General features: G+C 32.3%; 1 pseudogene; it reads left to right on the plus strand.

Moving 5' to 3' along the window:
* The first annotated feature begins 4,586 nt into the window (after positions 1-4,586).
* LOC106777107 lies at positions 4,587-8,416 on the plus strand (annotated as a pseudogene).
* Positions 8,417-15,304: the final 6,888 nt, after the last annotated feature.

Consider the following 15,304-nt stretch of genomic DNA (forward strand, 5'->3'; position numbering starts at 1 on the left):
CTAGATGGGTGTGTTGGAGGAGTTAAATGTAGTGCCCATCCGATTGCATCCAAACAGTTGGGCATGGTTGTAGGCCTTTAGGGTGTTGTGTTCAACATTAGATGTAACTCCTACACCTCCCCTCTACCTTCACCATTTCAAGGCTCCTAACCCTAACTAGAGCAGTTCGATCAATATCTTATATTGGAAGACGTTCTTGAAAATGGACATATCCAAAGATCTCATTGTGCCTTACAATGAGCAAATCTTGGGATTCTCAAGGGAACGGGTAAACATCCAAGGATACTAAGATCTCAGGATGAGATTTAGAATCAGATGGGATAGCCATGAAATAAACACTTCCTACAATGTATTGATCAGTTGACTTTGCCTCAACGCCTTTGGAGTCATTGTCTCCATTCCTCACTTGGCTATGAAGTTCCTTTATGACACGGGAACCATCTGCATTATGAACGCTGACTTGAAAACCGCACAAGAATACTACGTCGTGGGGATGAAAGTGACACTTTATGTCCCACCCTGAAATACCTGCCGATCTGAGGTAGTCGTGGCCAACCTAGATCCTTGTACCAACACTGAAGATAGGATGTTGTCGCAAGGCAAGTTTAAGCAGTTAACACCGAGAAGACTTGACAGCCAGACCACAAACATGGGAAGTGATTTAGGTTTCGAGCAAGAATGAGTATTGGCAAAGGTGTTACAGGCCAACAACAACCTCTTCGCATGGATGACTGCTGACATGTTGATCATTTACCCTATAGTAATGTCCTATAAGCTTGCTACATTCAATGAAGCTCGACCAATTGCCAAAAGAAGTGTCAAGGCTAATGAGGCCAAGGTCAAAAAAATGGAAGAGGCCAGCTTCATTGGAGAAGTCTGGCACCATGTGGCTTGCAAATGTGCTGATGGTATAAGAAATTTGAGAGGTTAGTGGAGGATGTGCATAAACTTCAATTACTTAAACAAAGCTTGGTTAAATGATGCACATCCCCTCCCAAGCATTGACAGACTGGTTGGCTGTGTATCTGGCTATCAAATTCTTAGCTTTTTGGATGTTTACTCAAGATACAATCATATACCCATGTACCATCTAGATGAAAATAAAACTGCTTTCATCATTGAATGAACAAACTATTACTATGAGGTCATGTTATTTGGTTTGAAAAATGTTGGGACGACCTACCAACGTCTTATGGATAATATTTTCCATAAGATGTTGCATGGAGGTTTACGTGAATGATATAACTGTAAGATTTTAGTCGGTCGAAGGACACGTGAGAGACCTAGAAGAAGTGTTTGGCCAAATCAGGTGCTACCACATGTAGTTAAACCCCTTCCAAGTGTACTTTCGGGTTTGGAGCCGGTAATTCTCCACAATGTCTCTCTACCTTTTCTATTACAATTTTCTATTACGTTCTAGATAAATTAAGTGTTTTTAGAAAAAAAAAAAAAAACACGTTATGGTGTGAGTAATAAGGAGTAGAGTCTTTTTAAAAACAGATAGATTTTAAATTCAGAAACTATGGAACTCCTAAATTATGATTAATAGTACTACCGTGAATTCGTGACAATGCTTTAGGTGTCAAAAAACATTATAATCACCTCATCCAAAGAGCATAATAAATGAAGAAATGGAAGAAGTATTTTGAAGAGATTATTGGGAGTTTATATGAGCTCATGAATCCAGTAATTTCTTCATCTATTTCAAAATGACACTTAGGGGAGCTTTTCCAACTAACCTTCTTTTAACTTATTCTAACAACTTTTGTGATCAAATCTATGGAACATAGTAGATTTTCTCAAACTAGCAATTAGAATATGCATACAAATATACATAAATGCTAGAGACATGTGCTTTATCATTGACCAAGTACTTCAGTCACTGAACTTTATAAAAGTTGAAGCTCTAGTTTATCAAACGCTATTGCATAATGTCCTTAAATCAATATGATTGAAAGATAATTTATCTTAAACTTGTTTGATTTATCATACTTTAATCTACATGAGATCCTGTGCTAATCACACTATCTTGTTTACAGTATCAGTTTCTAAGTCTATAGTGATATTCTTCTTGCCCCGATTTCACAATACACACATTCATTACATGGTTGGTATATTCCATATATATATATATATATATATATATATATATATATATATATATATATATATATATATATATATATATATATATATCATTTTCATCTTCTTTGAAAAAAGAAATGTAAACCAAAATTAATTTGATGAGATCAACTTGAATAAATTGATGAGAAACCTCACAAAAAACACATGTAAATTGAAAGGTGATCTTACATTTTCTTTTTTTGGGGTAAATTCATAAACTTAAACTTGTTTATCTTTTACTTTTAAATTTGTATTCATTAGTTCTTTTAATATTTGTACTCCAATCTCTTCTTAATCAGCAAGTCCATTTATTACAATTTTCTCTTCCACTATGTTATGGTGTGAAAATAATACCAAATATTTATTTAAAATGCAATTTATTTTATTTTTAAATAAATAATTTAGTGACCTTTGTTTTATGTTATAAAACGTTAATAACATTTTTCAATATTTCCTATTACAAAAATATTACTAAAGGTTTAAGTAACATTTCAATTGTTACTTTTTATAAAATAAACATATTAATAAGAACTTTTAATAAAATACATATATAAAAATCAACACCTTCCGGAGCTTGAGTTAAATTGGAATTCTAATCATAACTTGTGATATATATATATATATATATATATATATATATATATATATATATATATATATATATATATATATATATATATATACTAAACATGTGATGCAATTTTTAATATCTCAATTCAATCAGAAGAAAACAATTGAAAGAAAGGATAAAGAAGAACACAAAAGATTTACACTATTGAATGGAATGAATAAAGAAGAACACAAAAGGTTTATAATGAATGTACATCTAATTTCAAAAATCCAGACAACCTAATTTGGATATATCAGTAGACTTTCAATTCAGGTTCAAAAAACACCTATGTATCTAACCANGAATACGCCTACCTTTTGAAACACCTTCAAGAGTTACAAGAAAAATATTCAAAAGTAATTAATACAATCAATTTCCTATACAACATATAAATCCAAAAATAGAAACAAATGAAAAAGAACATCACTTACAGAATTTTAAGTCTTTTCCTGATGAAAGTTTTCTTCCACTCCCTCTCACTTTGCTAAATGCATGTGTTTGTGTATGTACAGGAAAAAATATATTTCTAAAACAAGAGTTTCAGTAATCTTTTACATATGGAAGAGTTTCACTAATTTTTTATTCATACAATTTATATATACCATAATTATATATATACAATTTACATATACCATAATCAATGATGGTAAAACCATGCATCCATCTGTTTCTAANTCTTAAAGATTTAGTGTTCACCTACTCAATGCTTTCACAGCTCAACTTTAGTTTCCTCAATGTTATGAAGTAATAGAAAACAGAGAATAACAGAATTCAAGAAGTAACATAAAAGATAGAAAAAAAAGAAAAACATTATTTGATTATTTGAAAATTGAGTTTTCCAAGAAGTTCCAGTTACTTCTTAAATAGAAGTCTGCTAACATAAGAAAGTGACAACTGTATAAAACTTATTAATTATTTTCTCTTTTTTTTTTTCAAAATTTTTAAGCTCCCCATGAATAAATTGGTTTAGCCCAGATGAAAAACATCTTATAATTTTCCTTATGCAATGTAAAAGTATTACATGTGTTTGAGAATGCATTAAACCATATCATTCTTTAGATAAAAAATAGGCAACTTTGTGCTGCTGATAACTTGTTGAATTTTTTTATGCAGATATGCTATTTTTTCTATAAAACCATTGCATTTGGATTTACCCTTTTTTGGTTTGAGGCATATGCTTCTTTCTCTGGTCAAGCTGCTTACAATGATTGGTACATGTCATTTTACAATGTCTTCTTCACTTCACTTCAGGTCATTTTACAATGATTGCTATCACTTCTTCCATTTCCCCTTTCATGTCTTTCCATCTTTTCTCCATTTACTTCTCATTTCAACTCAGTTTATGTGTTTTAAAGAATACCAAATTTGTTTGTTGTTTTGTCTAATTGAACTCTCCTCACTTAAAGAGCTTCTTAAAGTGAACCTTCACATCTACATTGTTATATTAATATCTTGTGGAAATCTTCACTTAGCTTTCTTAATGAACATCACACCATATTTGCACAAATATAACAAGAGCCTACATCAGTCAGCGAGGTTCAAATTGGTGTATAATAAACACATGTTGGAAGAAAGAAAGTTTAGTATCTGATGGAAATGAAGCCATGTAAATTTGGTTAGATGAGATATAGCTATAATAGAATGTTCATCTGTAAGAAATTATTATAAGCCATGCACACAAAAGCATGGGTGTTGAAAATGAAGATAGAAAAAAATTTAAGAAGTGTGACTAAAAAGCTCCACATATTAATGAACAATTAACATTGGGGATGATAGTTTTTTTTTTTTTTCTTTTGTTCTTTTTATTTGTCAGTGCTGAATTGTTATTGTCAGGCATTCATTCATGGATTACAGCTGTGAACATTTTTTTGATCAGAAAGACTCAACAATTATTGCTTCATTGGGTTCCACAACCCTTTTTCCATATCAGGATTTCATACTTCCATTCATCACAACCGTTGAATGAATATCGAACTGCCCACATCTTATATTGCTGAGTCACACTTATCCAATGTCAGCTAATTACTAATTTCATCGGTATAGCATTTCAAATTATTACTAATTTCATTTCATCAGTAAACTTCCATCTCAAATTACACACTTGCATTCACCATTTTCCAACTCCTGCAATGGCAGCAGAACTTGTTGGTAGTGCTCTTCTTTCCGCTTTTCTTCAGGTTGCATTGGAACGGCTTGCTTCTCCTCAATTCCTAGACTTCTTTCGTGGAAGAAAACTTGATGAGAAGCTGCTTGGCAACTTGAACATCATGCTGCACTCCATCAATGCTCTCGCTTATGATGCAGAACTGAAGCAGTTCACAGATCCACACGTTAAAGCATGGCTTTTTTCTGTCAAAGAGGCTGTCTTTGATGCAGAGGATCTCTTCGGTGAAATAGATTATGAACTCACCAGATCCCAAGTGGAAGCCCAATCCGAACCTCAAACCTTTACTTTCAAGGTATCAAATTTCTTCAACTCTACTTTCAATTCGTTTAACAAGAAGATTGAATCAGAGATGAAAGAACTCTTAGAAAAAGTAGAATATCTAGCAAAGCAAAAGGGTGCTCTTGGTTTGAAAGAAGGTACTTATTCTGGTGATAGATCAGGTAGTAAAGTGTCACAGAAATTGCCATCATCTTCTTTGGTGGTTGGAAATGTTATTTATGGCAGAGATTCCGACAAAGAAATGATCGTTAATTGGCTCACATCTGAGACCGACAATCAAAACCTATCCATACTTTCCATAGTGGGCATGGGTGGATTGGGTAAGACCACACTCGCCCAAAATGTATACAATGACCAAAAAATGGAGACTAAATTTGATATAAGAGCATGGGTGTGTGTTTCCGATCATTTTGATATTTTGACAGTGACAAAAACAATTCTTGAGGCAATTACAAAATCTAAAGATGATAGCGGAAACCTAGAAATGGTTCATGGAAGATTGAAAGAAAAAGTTTCGAGAAAGAAATTTCTTCTTGTTTTGGACGATGTTTGGAGCGAAAGGCAAGAAGAATGGGAAGCTATACGGACTCCTCTTAGTTATGGGGCTTCAGGAAGTAGAATTCTTGTCACCACACGTGTTGAGAAAGTTGCTTCTAACATGAGATCTAAAGTGCATCGCCTCAAGCAATTAGAAGAAGATGAAGGCTGGAAAGTCTTTGAAGAACAAGCTCTAAAAGATGATGATCTTGAATTGAATGATGAGAAAAAGGAGATTGGTAGAAGGATAGTTGAGAAGTGCAAAGGATTACCTCTTGCTTTGAAAACAATTGGAAGTCTTCTCCGCACAAAGTCATCCATTTTAGACTGGAAAAACGTATTGGAAAGCGACATATGGGACTTACCAAAAGAAGTTGAAATTATGCCTGCTCTGTTATTGAGTTATCAGCACCTTCCTTCTCATCTCAAGAGGTGCTTTGCTTATTGTGCGTTATTTCCAAAAGATTATGAATTTGACAAGAAGGAATTAATTTTGTTGTGGATGGCTGAAGGTTTTCTCCATCATTCTCAACAGAACAAGAATGTACAAGAAATTGGTGAACAGTATTTCGATGATTTATTAACGAGGTCTTTCTTTCTTCAATCAGGCTCCGAAATGCGATTCGTTATGCATGACCTTCTGAATGATTTGGCAAAATATGTTTGTACAGACTTCTGTTTCAGGTTAAAATTTGATAAAGGAAACTGTATACCAAAAACAACCCGTCATTTTTCATTTGCATTGGGGGATGTAGAATATTTTAATGGTTTTGGGAGTTTAACTAATGCTAAAAGACTGCGTTCATTTGTTCAGATTTCAAATAACCCTGTATATGGTTCTCCAATCGAGAGTTTGGTACGTGAATTGTTCTCTAAGTTGAAGTTTTTACGTGTCTTATCTTTGAATGGATATGTTGATCTCGAAGAGGTCCCTGATTCTGTTGGTGATCTTAAACATCTCCATTCATTAAACCTTTCTTTTACTAAGTTACAAAAACTACCTGACTCAATAGGTTTGCTCTATAATTTGCTGATACTGAAGTTGAATGGGTGTTATTATGTGAAGGAATTTCCTTCAAGTTTGCATAAACTCACCAAATTGCGTTGTCTGGAATTTGAACATACACAAGTGAGAAAGATGCCAATGCATTTTGGAGAGTTGAAGAATCTTCAAGTACTGAGTACGTTTTTGGTTAATGAAAATAATGAGGTCATCAATATTAAGCAACTAGGAGGACTCAATCTTCATGGAAGACTATCAATTAATGAGCTGCAAAATATTGTGAATCCTATGGATGCATTAGAAGCAAATTTGAAAAATAAACACCTTGTGGAGCTGAAGTTAACATGGAATTGGAATCACATCCCTGATGATCCAATGAAAGACAAGAAAGTGCTTGAGAATCTACAACCTTCTAATATGTTGGAGCGTTTTTCAATCAGGAGCTATTGTGGTACACAATTCCCAAGTTCGGTATTCGATAATTTGTTATCAAATTTGGTATCCTTGAAGTTAGAGCATTGTAAATATTGCTTATGTTTGCCTTCCCTTGGACTATTGTCATCTCTGAAGACCCTCGAGCTTACAGGACTAGATGGAATAGTAAGCATTGGTGCTGAATTTTATGGGAGCAACTCTTCTTCGTTCAAGTCCTTGGAAATATTGAAAATTTTCAGCATGAAGGAATGGGAAGAATGGGAATGTAAAACTACTTCTTTTCCACGTCTTCGACATCTTGTTATTCTCCGATGTCGCAAGCTCAAAGGTCTATCAGAGCAACTTCTTCATTTAAAGGAACTAGATATTCAGTCATGTGATAACCTCATCATTAGCGAACACAATGTAGACACATCAACTCTTGAAGACTTGATAATTTTGTCATCCCCACTGGTGAATATTCCCATGACCCATTATGATTTCATTGAAGAAATTACAATTGATGATGCTTGCCACTCTCTTACAATCTTTCAGCTAAATTTCTTTCCAATGCTCCGTTTTCTTAGTCTGAAAGGATGCCAAAACCTACAAAGAATTTCCCAAGAGCACGCTCATAATCATCTCCAGCAAATGTTTATACATGCATGTCCTCAATTTGAATCATTGTCTGCACCATTGCTACAAATAATTGAAATTCGGGGAGCGGAGAATTTAAAGTTGTTGGAAAAACACATGCCAATCCTGCTTCCATCTCTTATTGAACTGAGGATAATTGATTGTCCAAAAGTGGAGAAGTTCCATATGGAGGTTTCCCATCAAAGCTAGAAGACATATCTCTTTCAAGTTTAAAACTTATCGCCTCCCTGCGAGAGACCAACACGTGTCTTGAAAGGTTATTTATTTTTTTCCTAATGATGTTTTGCTGCCACCTTGTCTTACTTCTTTAACAATCGAGTATTGCCCAAAGCTCAAAAAGCTAGACTACAAGGTTCTCTATGACCTCTCCTCTCTCACACTTCTTTGGTGCCCTAACCTTCAATTGTCCAAATCCATCTCTTATCTTGTCATTTGGGATTGTCCATTGCTCAAACAGTATTGTCAGACGCCAGAAGGCAAAGATTGGAGAAAATCTGAAGGTTGGTAATAAGATGAAGCAGAAGTTCAGAATAAGAATAAGATGAAAGACCTTTTCTTGTGAAGAAATTGCATGGTTGGTCTTTTATTTATAAATTCATATATAGAAAATATTTATTTCGAGTTAATTTTTTTTTTCTCTTTTTAGTACATTCTTAAAGTTAAACTTGTTTATCTTTTACTTTTAAAATTTTATTCATTCTAGTTCTTTTATCTTTTAACTCCTTTGCATATATGTCATCTCCAAAGTTGTTGCAACTGATTATAAGATCATTAGTTGTTTCTTTAAAATATAAATAGGCTTTAGAAAAAGTTTTGTACAAAAAGTACACAGAAGATTAAAGATTTTATATGATTAACTCATGATGTATAAGGATATAATTAACTCATATTGGACTTGGTCATTCTACAGAACTTTTGGAATTATGTCTAAATATTACAGGAATCATATAAGAAACTTTTAGTATATTTGTATTTCAATCTTTCTCAATGGCCAAGTCCTTTTATTACAATTTTTTCTCTCACTGTATTAATTTATGCTATGGTGTAAAATAAACACCAATATTTATTTAAAAATAAAATTTTATTTCATTCTTTACCTTTGTCTAATGTTGTAAAACGTTAATATTAGTAACATTTTTACAATATTTCCTTTATCAAAAAAATACTGCCAAAGGTTTTAAAGTAACATTTCAATTATGTTATTTTTTATAAAATAAACATTACAAAAGACTTTTAATAATATTGGAGTAAGGGAAGAAATTGGAAAAGGTATGGAGAGTTTGTCTTTCTTGTTTTGATAAGCTGTAAACGTTTGAAAACAATTGGTGTTTGTGGTTTGATTATTGGGGTCCCGTTTCGATATGTTGGTTGTTTCAAAAATTATAGATATAGGCTATTATGTTATCAGGAGCTATCTTGGTTTGAATTGGTTGTTTGAAATGTGATAATATATGTTTCTATTGATTTGTAATTTTGTGTTAATTAGTGCTGCATGGGGATCTTAAATGAGTATTATTCCTGTTAAGTAGAAAAGTGAATATGATAGTTGGTGGGTGGAAATGGATATATCATATATTTTAATTTCTAATTGTAAATTAAGAATTGGGTATTCATATTGGATATAATTATGAGCTGGAATGATAGGTGTATGTTTGGGGACATTTAAAGGGTTAAATTGGGTTGTATGAATTCTTTTTGAATCTGTGTATATTGAAGTTGAGTGATCTTGTTATAATATGGAAATTTGTGTACCTTGGATGAAGGTTGTGATTGTTTGAGATTTCCTTGAAATATGAAAGAGTTGGGTATTACATGTCATAAACTTGTAATAAGATCCAAGAAAATCTCACTCTTAGAATGGTTGTGCACGTGATTTACATTTTTTCTCTATGATCACATGGTTGTGAAATTGTTTAGTATAATTCTTTAGTTTAATAAAATGGGTATAAAAAAAAAGCAGTTGCTGTTTTGCTATTTTTTTACACTAGAAATGCTGCTGTATTGACTTGGTTTATGTCATGAAAGTGCTGTTGTTTGCTCATTGAACGAAAATGTTGTATATAAAGAATTGATATCACTTTTTATCCAAATCTTTAAGACAATAACTTAATAGATCTTTTATCTTCATATAATGTTCTACTTTTTCATTTTTATTCAATGTGGGACTTAGACTCGTACTTGGATTTTTAACCGTTTTAAGTAATTCATCACATTAATATGGCAAGTTAGTGTGTATATTTAGATGGGGTGATTGTGTTGATCTTAATTATGCTTGGACAGTTTTGTGCATGGGTGTTGTATAATAGATGTTTATATGGTTGTTCGATATCACTTTGATTGAATTGGTTGTCATATGGAATATCTTTTGCTCTTAAGTTGTCTAGTCATGTTGGGTGAACTGTTGAGGAATGATAAAGTTAGAAATGAATTATATTACTATGAGGAAAGAATTGGGTTTGTTTATACGTTGAATGATGTTCAAAGAAATGAGTAAGTGATTGGGTTTTGTTTATATGTATATGGTGACTGATGCATCAATTAAAAAGGAGGTGTATAGATTTTTGGTTCACATTATATTGTTGATTTTGTTGTATTCAGTTTCAATTACGACCTTGGGTTTAATGTTATAGGGTCCAATTCCAGAAAGTAATACTATTTTAAAATTCTGCAGTGTTATGAATTGTTAAAAGATATTTTCTTGAGTACTATATGCAATAAAAATAAGGTACTATGAACTTGAATTTAATGCTTTTCATGATGATGATTAATAATAAGGTGAGTATCCTGTTAAGGTTTAAAAGGAAAAAGAATAGTAATTACCGTGTCATAATTTATGATTTATGAAGTAGCAGGATGTTTTATATCTAATTTATTCAAGTTTTTTAAGTATAGAAAGTAAATAAGAGTGCTATGGTAAATTGCGTCGTTATGAATTATTATGTGTTAGGATAATTAGTAAACGATCAAAGTATGATTCAATGGAGAATGTTAGACGTTTGGAATGTTATATTGTTTGACTGGTGTTTGTATAAATATGAGTCGTGAATGAACTTTGTTTATGATTTATATTTGATGAACCATGATATTTGTATTTAATGTATGTTTTGAATCGTTTTCTAATGATAAACTTTCATATTTAATCAATAACTCCTTATGAATTTTTTATCAATTAAAATAAAATAATTCTATTTATGATTGTAAAAATTTTAAATTTTGACACATTTTTGTGAAATCCAAATTAGGTGCGTTACCGGTTATAGAAGGTCAATAATAAGAAAGGTTATCACAGATCGACGTGTTAATCTGTTTATGCATGCAGTCATTTTTTTCACCTCAATAGTCTCCTGTACGTCATGAGCGATCTGTGCATCTAGATTAGGAATGATAATAGGTTAAGTCGAGTACAAATAGTGTGTACCTGTAATTTGATCTGTAAAATGAAAATCTAACTCATAATTCTTCTATTATCTGTATAAGTATTTGTTTAAAAAATATCCACAAGTATTCTAAAACCGCGTATATAGGTAAACAAAAATTACCAATTATATAAGAAAATCAATTAGTTGAGTAGTGAGTGTTGGTTGTTGAAAACCTCGTAGTACGTACGTGTATGTGCTTTTGTTTTTAGGATGAAAGATCGAGGGGAAGAATTAAAGCCTTTTATGTTTGGAAGAATATTGGCCGAAAAAGGACAATAGTAAAGGTAAACCAATGTAGACAAAATTTAGCACCTATAAGAAAATCATGTTTACCACAATGGTCATCTAACTCAATTAGTTGAGTAGTGTGTGTGGGTTGTTGAATAAAAGAATCATGTTTAACTTTTAATAAGAGAAAATTCTACATTAAGCATGTGTTCGCATGAGCGGAAAGTACTGTTTACTCAGATTTGAGGGCGATGAATTGAGACGATATCGTGTTCGCATGAGCAAAAATACGCAGATGGATTTGAAGGTAAAAGCGGAATGAACTTACTGTTCACTCACCCACATATATGGTGAGATTTGGAGAGATCCTTTCGAAAAAGTCACAAGTACCCCTGCATGTAAAACTAATCCCAGGATTCCAGTTGCATTGTTTAAAATAAAAATACAGTTACGCTCCTGCACTTGCATTATTTAAAATAATGTTGATGAAAAATGAAGAAAGTGAGGTGAGGAGGAGAGAGAAGAGAACAAAGAAGGGTCCTTTGCAGTTGGATTCCACTGAAGTGCTTTCTATGTCAAATATAAGGCATAAATTATATGTTAATTTCACTACTTATTTTAAAATTATATTAAGAAAAAATGACTTTATTTAATTAAATAAACTATATTATTTTAAAGTATAGCTTAACAGGTTTTCTATTTAAACTTCTATCATCAAAATAAAAATACATTTTAATTTTTTAATCTTAAAATTATACTAATAATCATTATTTTTTTACATCTTAAAAATTAATTTTATTAATTATTTTAATTTTTTACTTTTTATAAACATTTTTTTATAATTAAATATAACATTAACAAATATCATTTTATACTACTTTAATAACTAGGGGTATTTTGGTAATCTTTAATTTCTATCAATTAAACAAATTTTTTAAATCTCTCACATCAATCAAATACTACACTAATTCTTACACACTTTACTTCCAAATCTACTCTCAATTACTCACAAATCCAAAACAACAAAAAAATTACCTTCAAATTCACTCAAATCCATTCAAATCATCTCCCCCAAATCATCTCTCCCAAATCACCTTAAAAGAACAAAGCCTAAAAACTGAAACTGGTATGATGCAAGGCTGAAAACTGAAAACTGAATGCCCAATTAACAAAGATTTAGAAAAACTACTATTCATTGAAAACCAAATATTAATCTAGACCAAATATGAACAATTATGAAGGAAAACCCAGTTTATATAAGATGGAACCCGAGACAAAACTGTCTTAACACATAGACGAAGATCGAGTTGACGCAAGCAGGTATCGCAGTTTAATCGGAAGTCTGAGATACTTGACAAACACGAAACCGTCTGTTTGAAAGAATATTGGGGGGAAAAGGATAATAGTAAAGGGCCTTTAGGGTGTTGTGTTCAGCATTAGATGTAACTCCTACACCTCCCCTCTTCCTTCATCATTTCAAGGCTCTTGGCCCTGACTAGAAAAACTCGATCAATATCTTATATTGGAAGACGTTCTTGAAAATGGACATATCCAAGGACCTCATTGTGCCTTACAATGAGCAAATCTTGGGATTCTCAGGCGAACCGGTAGATACCCGAGGATACTAAGATCTCAAGATGAGGTTCAAAATCAGATGGGACAGCCATGAAATACGGGTAAGCTATCTTTTGGTGGAGGCCAACACTTCCTACAATTAATGTATTGATCAGTTGACCTTGCCTCAACGCCTTTGAATTCATCGTCTTCACGCCTCACTTGGCTATGAAGTTCCTTTCTGACACGCGAACCATTTGCACTATGAACTCTAACTAGAAAACCGCATAAGAATTCTATGTCATGGGGATGAAAGTGACACCTTATGTCCAACTCCGAAATACTTGCCGATTTGAGGTAGTCGTGGCCAACCTAGATCCCCGTACCAATATTGAAGATAGGATGTTTTCGCAAGGCAAGTTCAAGCAGTTAACACTGGGAAGACTTGACAGCCAAACCACAAACATGGGAAGTGATTTAGGTTCCGAGCAAGAATGAGTAATGGCAAAGGTGTTACAGGCCAACAACAACCTATTCGCATGGACGACTGCTGACATGTTGATCATATACCCTATTGTAATGTCCTATAAGCTTGCTACATTCAATGAAGCTCTACCAATTGCCAAAAAAAAGTGTCAACTAAGAGAGGAACGAAGATAGGCTGATGAGGCCAAGGTCAGAAAAATGGAAGAGGCCAACTTCATTGGGGAAGTCTGGCACCACATGGCTTGCAAATGTGGTTATGGTAAGAAATTCGAGGTTAGTGGAGGATGTGCACAAACTTCACGAACTTGAACAAAGCTTGCCTAAGTGATGCACATCCCCTCCTGAGCATTGAGAGACTGGTAGATAATGCATCGGACTATCAAATCCTCAGCTTTTTGGATGCTTACTCTGGGTACAATCAAATACCTATGTACCATCTAGATAAAAATAAAACTACTTTTATTATTACAAACTATTACTATGAGGTCATGTTGTTTGATCTGAAAAATGTTGGGACGACCTACCAATGCCTTATGGATAATATTTTCCATAGGATGTTGTATGGATGTTTACGTGAATGATATAGCTGTAAGATCCTAGTTGGTCGAAGAACACATGAGAGATATAAGAGGTGTTTGGCCAAATAAGGTGCTACGTAGTTAAACCCCCTCCAAGCGTACTTTCGGGTTTGGAGTTGGTAATTCTCCACAATGTCTCTCTACCTTTTCTATTACAATTTTCTTAGTTATAAAGAGTTACCTTGTGATAGGCATTTTCCAAACAAGTGCAACACATGTTTTTCTGAAGTTGATGATATATGTTAAAGGAGGATGGCTTGGCTACGTTTTTCATGATTCAATTACTTCTTTCATATTCTTATTTTCATGCTAAATTTCAAATGACGTATTGACATTAAATTCCATCCAAACTTGATAACAGATCAATGAAACCAGGATAAGAATGATACCAAAAAATTCAGTCATTTTTACGTTCTTGATAAATTAATATAGTGTTTTTAGAAAAAAAAAAAAAAAAAAACACGTTATGGTGTGAGTAATAAGGAGTACAGTCTTTTTAACAACAGATAGATTTTAAACTCAGAAACTATGGAACTCCTAAATTATGATTAATTTAGGAGTTTAAGTAGATCAACAAAAAGGCTTTTAAGTAAGTTTATGAGTAATGAAGTTATTTAATATGATAATTAAGCTTCTTACTTATAATATTCAAATAATAAAAAAAATCAATATTTCTCTACAAAAAGCTAAACTTAAAACGAAAACTATATTTTGGTACTAAATCAAAGATTGTTTGTATAATTTCTTATCACATCATAATATTTTTTTTAATTGACAATTTATTTACTTGATTTTGTTATGCTAATTGGTGATTACTGAACCCCATATAGCACAATGAACAACCAATGTTGTCAGAGATAAACAAATAAGAAAAAAGAAATGTAAACCAAAATTCATTTGATGAGACCAACTTGAATAGATTGATGAGAAACCTCACAAGAAACACAACATGTAAATTGAAAGGTGATCTTACATTTTTTTTTGGTAAATTCATAAACTTAAACTTGTTTATCTTTTACTTTTAAATTTGTATTCATTAGTTCTTTTGATATTTGTACTCCAATCTCTTCTTAATCAGCAAGTCCATTTATTACAATTTTCTCTCTCACTATGTTATGGTGTGAAAATAATACCAAATATCTATTTAAAATGTAATTTATTTTATTTTTAAATAAATAATTTAGTGACCTTTGTTTTATGTTATAAAACGTTAATAACATTTTTCAATATTTCCTATTACAAAAATAT

This window comes from Vigna radiata, chromosome 1, assembly GCF_000741045.1.
Source record: "Vigna radiata var. radiata cultivar VC1973A chromosome 1, Vradiata_ver6, whole genome shotgun sequence".
In the NCBI taxonomy this organism is placed as follows: Eukaryota; Viridiplantae; Streptophyta; class Magnoliopsida; order Fabales; family Fabaceae; genus Vigna; species Vigna radiata.